We start from the raw sequence: 7,045 nt of genomic DNA, 5'->3' as shown, positions 1-7,045 counted from the left end.
CTGCGGCTCCAGTCGGGTCGGCTCTGGTGGCCGGATGTCCGGCGGCGGGCCGGGCCGGACGCAGCTCGGATGAAGCCGGTGCGCAGTCACACGGCGGCTGGGCTGGATGCCGATCCCGTGAAGCATGCTGGCCAGGCCCAGTGGCATCACGGGAGCCGCTGGGCACGGCTTCGCGTCACGCCTAGTGTTGGGTGTTTTGAGACACACAGTTTGCTCGTTCCTCCCCCTCCCTTCCCATCTACGGCGAGCCAGTGAATGGAACGTCGTGGGCGGCACCCCTTCTTTGAAGCTTCGATCTAGATGTGTGGAGCGCACGTTGCAACTACTGGCGAAGATTTCCTGCCGATAGCACACACTCTCAGTTCATGGCAGCCCGCCAGAGGCATTAGTAGTGTGTGTATATATCAGGTAACGGTGATGTTTTTGATACGTTAGTAGTTTTGCTAAAGGGTCACACTAGGCGTTGAAGTTTGCAGTGTATATAAGGTCTCTTCTCTGGCTTTTACCCCAAGGATGTGAGCACTTTGTACCTGTTTGGGCATTAATACTAAGCATGAAAACAAGCAAAAGTAAGCAATTTCTGATTTCGTGAAGCTCGTGTAAGGAAGAGCAAGAGGCTTGATTCACAAGCATAACTAGACCTGAGTGATGCACGAAAAAAATGCGCTACATTGTAAGCCAAACCAACCGTCATGGACCTGTGGAACCTGACGACGGGATAGGCGTTTTCAGAAATTCCACAGGAAGCTACATCTACCCACGCTGAAAGCACGCCAACAGACCATTGCTTCAAACTAAGTACAAACGGGAAAATTGTGTAAGGGCATGAGGGGGCTCACCGCCTTGGACTACAAGGATTTCCAGTTCGTACTGCGCTACTTCGCCTTTCACAGGAATAATGTACAGCAACGGAACGTGCCACTTGTACACGTCTTCCAAAACCGCACACCGTTTTTCCATGCCGCCTCGAGACCTTTCTTCCACACACACACACACACACACCACACACACACCACACACACACACACACACACACCACACACACACACACACACGCACGCACGCACGCACGCACGCACGCACGCACGCACGCACGCACGCACGCACGCACGCACATCTGTTTGTTGATGGCCTGACGTGCCACCAACAAACGGATGGTGCATGTGCATGCTGCAATGTGTACTGGCGTGCCACCGACGGCGACCATCGCATGAGTCGGCCGCATCGAGAGCGCCGGGCGGCGCGAGCTGGCGGCGGCGCTGGCGACCGGCGAGGGTGCCCCGCCCTCCCGCGCCCCGCGCCGACGGCTCCGGTAGTTTTCCATGCCCGGGGTCGGCATCGGCCTGTCGAGAGCCAGCCAGGCCGGCGGCGGACCGGCCCCGGCCGCCGCTCCCGGCTGTCGGCACCACACCATGCGGGGATGCGGGCTCACGTCCCAGATACGCATGTGTCACCGAACTCACGTCCCAGATACGCATGTGTCACCGAACTCGCGTCCCAGATACGCATGGCGCCAATGCTCTGGGGATTTGGCGCGCGTTAGCGGCCGTGCGAGCGCGTGGCCGCGGCGGAAGTCGGACTCTCACGCCACATCAACAGCATCACGGTGGCCATCTTCAGATTCCTTGCCAAATTTTGATAGAAGCTTTTTTGGATCAAACCTGAACCAAGTTGTTTGTTTTATCTGTTATCAAGATTTCAATTTTGACGTCACATTCTTTATTTTGGTGATATATTCCCCAAAAAGGAAGGTCTTGACGCAGCGACCGGTCTAATAATCTACTATGCCTATCTAGCCCCGGTGATAAGGTTCGCGTCAGATCTTGCCAAACAATAATAACCTTTGAAACGTGCGACACACTCGAAAACGTCCATTTATGCGTGTGCAGGTTTCCGGAGGGTGGGATGTTACACTCATGTCAACTTAGCCCATGAAATCCAATCAATTGGCTTGCATTGGAACACAAGAGATATGCGTTCTTCATGTGATGCGGCAAGCCATAATTCTCGTCTTCGTTTTTCAGGTAAGAATGACCTAACATTCTAGCCAATAACTTCGCCCCGATCCCAACCGCGATCGGGCCGGGATCTCGACCGTTCCCCACCCTTCTTGCTGGAGAATGCCTGAGATCAGCTTCCAAAGAGAGGCGGTTCGGGATTTCCCACCTATTTCGGACCGCTTCTCAATGCTTCCCCAAACGCTGTACCCGGAGCGTTCCTCAAGCTGCCAATGGCGATCATACACCGAAAAATATTTGATCCCGATTGGGATTTACCAACCTTTCCCCATATGGCCGCTCAGTGAATCCTGAGCGTATCCTGAGCTGCTTATAGCGATTATCTGCAGGCTGACTGATGACTTCCCCAAGCAAGCCCAAATTTGACAGTCGGGGAGACGCCGAGAAGTCTCGAGTTTCCCAAGCGATGGCCGATGCCAGAGGCTCAATCGGAAAAGCTTGGAAAATCCCAAGCCTTACTCAAGCCAGTTAAGAAAGCTTCTGCTTCTCCACACATTCAAACATTCTTTCGTCAACATCTTACGATCTTTCACAAAACAAAGTGCGGGCTGGAGGATTAACAGCTGCGTAGCTAGCATTCCCACAGAAGGGTGTCAACGCGTGTCATAGTGGCCCTTCCTGTCACCGGGGCCTCTTCGCCGCTTGGGTTCCCTAGTTTTTTAAACTGACGGAAAAAGTACTGGGAACCTACTACCTTCAGGAAGAGAAGGGCATGACCCAAAGCACGCCCTTCGCACCTTTGGTACGCCACTGCACACCACGTTGTTATGCTGTGTCTATTTCGTAAGCACACTTTTTCCATTAGCGTTAAAGGGTGTTTGCCTGCTCCTGCATCCATGCCGGATTTCAATGCGTTGAATGAAATCATGCCTACACGGTACGTAAAAAGTGCCGAATGGAAATGTGGTGTCGCCGATGATGCGTGCATAGTGTTTGCTCTAAGCCGACTACCCTATAACTGAATGTTTTGTACCTTGACACCATGGAGCGCCAGCTCAAGCTGGGCCAATTACGTCGTGAAAGGCCATACAATGGGTGCTTAGGTTATGGAATCCCTCCCGGTGTCAGTAACTGGGATGTACCATGCTGCGATCACGTGAGCAACGTTAATCAGCCACACCGGGGTGTCATTTCATGCGGCGGGAAAGCCACTGCACTCTTGTGTGTGCGACGTAAATGGCATAACGGAGTGAAGCAAAAGCATATGTCAGCGACGCGCGAGCTGGGGGACCTGGGTTAGGAGAGAGATGGGGCTGTCCCACAATACTTTCGGTATGGGAATGGCTCGTTGCCAGTGCATGGCTCATTTCTCCGGTCTTGTTCTCTCTTCCAGCCCCAACCCCAACGTTGCGCTCGAACCATCGCGTACATGTACAGTTATGTTTATGCACGTTCACCATGACCGCTAAAATCTTCTTTCAACAAATCGCCGCCAGATGTCGGGGGCCTGTAGCGTCAGATGACAGGCGAGAGCTCCCTATAGATGGCAGCAGGCTTGCCTACTGGCATAGTCTTCCCTTCACATGAACCGTACATAAGACGGCGGCAAGGCAGCGTTACATTTTCGTGTCCAAATGAGAGGTGGAAAGTACATTAATATACATGATGGTTGAAGGTATGCCCACACGTAAGATGCGGCTGACGTCTGTGCTGAGGAAACCTCAATGGTCGCGAAATTTTGTCTTCCCACCTTGGAAAGGACGTAGGGTCATGATTCCCTTGTCCCTTCCCCGCTCTTCTTACGCTCATGAGGTGGTCCATTAGACTAACATCGATATTTTTGCTGGGCAAGTCCTACACCTATGTAGCTGGGTGGGTGTCTAGGTCGGCGACGGGTGAAATTTCGCGCCCGTCGAGATTTCCTCAGCACAGATGTCACCTGCATCTCACGTATGAGCATACATCCAGCGCTAATGTATGTGTACGCACCTTTCGCCCCTCATATGCATACGAGGATGTGACATTGCCTTGCCACCGTCTCATGCGAGCGGAAAGTCATGCCAGTAGGCGAGTCTGCTGCCATCTATAGAGAGCTCTCGCCTGCCATCTAACGGTACAGATTACCCATATTTGGCGGCGGTTTGTTGAAAACGAAGATCTCAGCGACCGCGGTCAACGTGCAGAAACATAACTGTCCATGCTCGCAATGGTTCGAGAGCAGCGTTGAGGTTGAAAATGGGAAGAGGAATACAATCGGGGAAATGAATCATGCACTGGCAGCAAGCTTTCCTCATACCGAAAGCATTGTGACTGCCACATCCCCTCTCCTGTTTCACCTTTCGCCTACCTGGACACCCACCCAGCTACATTGTTATAGGACTTTCCCCAGCAAAAATATCGATTTTAGTCTGATGGACCATCCAATGAGCGTAGGAAAAGCGGGGGAGAGACAAGGGGATCATGACCTATGCCCTTTCCAAGGTGGGAAGACAAAGTTTCGCGACCGTTGAGGTTTCCCCAGCACTGACGTCAGCTGCATCTTACGTGTGGGCATACCTTCAACCATCATGTATATTAACGTACCTTCCACCTCTCGTTTGGACACGAAAATGTGGTACTGCCTTGCCGCCGTCTTATGTACGGTTCATGTGAAGGGAAGACTATGCCAGTAGGCAAGCCTGCTGCCATCTATAGGGAGCTCTCGCCTGTCATCTGACGCTACAGGCCCCCGACATCTGGCGGCGATTTGTTGAAAGAAGATTTTAGCGGTCATGGTGAACGTGCATAAACATAACTGTACATGTACGCGATGGTTCGAGAGCAACGTTGGGGTTGGGGCTGGAAGAGAGAACAAGACCGGAGAAATGAGCCATGCACTGGCAACGAGCCTTCCCCATACCGAAAGTATTGTGGGACAGCCCCATCTCTCTCCTAACCCAGGTCCCCCAGCTCGCGCGTCGCTGACATATGCTTTTGCTTCACTCCGTTATGCCATTTACGTCGCACACACAAGAGTGCGGCGGCTTTCCCGTCGCATGAAATGACACCCCGGTGTGGCTGATTAACGTTGCTCACGTGATCGCAGCATGGTACATTCCAGTCACTGACACCGGGAGGGATTCCATCACCTAAGCACCCATTGTATGGCCTTTCATGACGTAATTGGTCCAGCTTGGCAGTTGGCCTTTCATGGTGTCAAGGTATAAAACTTTCAGCTGTAAGGTAATCGGCTTGGAGGAGACGACATGCACGCATCATAAGCGACCCCACATTTCCATTAGGCATTTATTAAATGTATCGTGTAGGTAAATTCAACATGAGACATGAGCTGAAACAAGAAACACGTTTAAGTGCAGCTGAAAAAGTCGTCAGGCATGCGTAAATGCAGAGAAAAGTAAACAGCTTCTAATGATAATTCGGCGTCAATGGCTAACAGCATGCAATTCGAAGCCGTCTTCTCTGGCGCCGTCATTAAATATGGAAGCATAACGGGGCTGCCACCTACGTCACATATCAAAGGCTGATCAGATCTCAGCCGCCCTGAAACAAATCTTTTCTAGCATTCGACGACAGCGATATTTTCCGCTGCACGATTTTCGGTGACTACGGCGCATGCCTAGGTTTGCTACGATGATATTCACTAAACGAGGAGTGCAAACCGATCGAGAATACCGATAATTAGAACCGAGGTGCGCAGCGGCAGCTTGTTTTCGGTAAAGTCCAACTTAGGAGTGAAATGCGATTCAACGCGGCCAGGAGCGTAGTCTTAATCTCAATTATTTAGTAAAGGAACTGCGGTGGGGACGGGGCAGCTGAACAGTAAGAAATGACGAAACATTCCATCAATAGTACGCCGACAGAATAGCTTCTCTTCGCATTTGGCCCAGAGAAGGAGGAGGAGGGGGGGGGGGGGGGGGGGGCTGAATAGGAAGCCACATCCCGAATGTAACTATGAGAAAACACCTGTTACAGCCATGTAACTCTGCCCAGGCAGAGTGAGCAGTGCATGAACACACCATCTGTTTTAGTGGGGGAGTATTTAGGTATTTATTCATTCGAGCGGGTATTGATTTTTGCGGCTGCTGGCGTACTCTTTTCACTGCTCAGTCCCACCCAAACTCATGTTGCGAAACTGCTCTCGGCGCCCTTGCCCTTTTCCTTAGTTCTTGTCGGCAGCAGAAGCGGGGTCGATTTCAGCTGCCTTCTCAACACATTGCAGCTTACCCGGAGGTGGTACCCTTCTCAACACATCCCAGCTTACCCGGAGGTGATGCCCTTCTCAACACACCTGCAGCTTTCCCGGAGGTGGTACTTTTCCTATTCTTTTTATTCTTTCTCTATTCTCGTGCCCGTCATTCGACAATGGGTATGCGAAGTTGGTACGCACAACTTTGGTATTTTCAAGAGGCACCGGATCAAAGCGGATCATTTAAAGGATGCAGCACAATGACATCCATAAGCTTCATTTTCCACCGACACCCAATTCCAGGAAGCCTAACGAAAGGCCCCAAAACCTTAAGTTTTATGTGATAGCAAATTCCAGGGTACACCTCAATGCCCGCGAGTCTACGTTAACGAAATTTTGTATCGGCCATTTATTTCCTATGAACACCAAATCTAAGTGGTGGACTGGAAAGGCTCCAAGACTTTCCTTTTCAACGACACGAAAATCCCGGGGCGCCAAAATTTCTTTGACCTCCCTTGTAATGAAATCCTGGATCGGCCCCTTTGCCAAAGGGCACCAAGAACCTTAATTTTCCGGCTACACAACCTTGATTTTCAGGAGGCACCTAATAGCACTGGGAAGGGTACCACAAAGGGCTCTAAACCTTTATTCTAAACTGATGACAAATTTCAGGTGGCACTAGAAATGGCTCTAACATTTTCGTTTTTACTAGAGACCAGTCCTCGAAGGCGCCACAATAAACGACGACCGTTGAGGGAAGGGGGGGGGGGGGGCGCATAGGCACGTAACCTCCCCCCGCCCGTGGACCCGAGAGTCAAGAGAAAGGGCCCGATTAGAGTGTCTGAATGACAGGCCAGAGTTAACATGAAGGGACCGCGGTCTGACAACTGGACCTGAAGAA

Source organism: Pollicipes pollicipes, unplaced genomic scaffold (assembly GCF_011947565.3).
Source record: "Pollicipes pollicipes isolate AB1234 unplaced genomic scaffold, Ppol_2.1 Scaffold_3087;HRSCAF=3621_pilon_pilon_pilon, whole genome shotgun sequence".
Taxonomy (NCBI): Eukaryota; Metazoa; Arthropoda; class Thecostraca; order Pollicipedomorpha; family Pollicipedidae; genus Pollicipes; species Pollicipes pollicipes.
Note: the sequence above shows the minus strand (reverse complement) of the source record.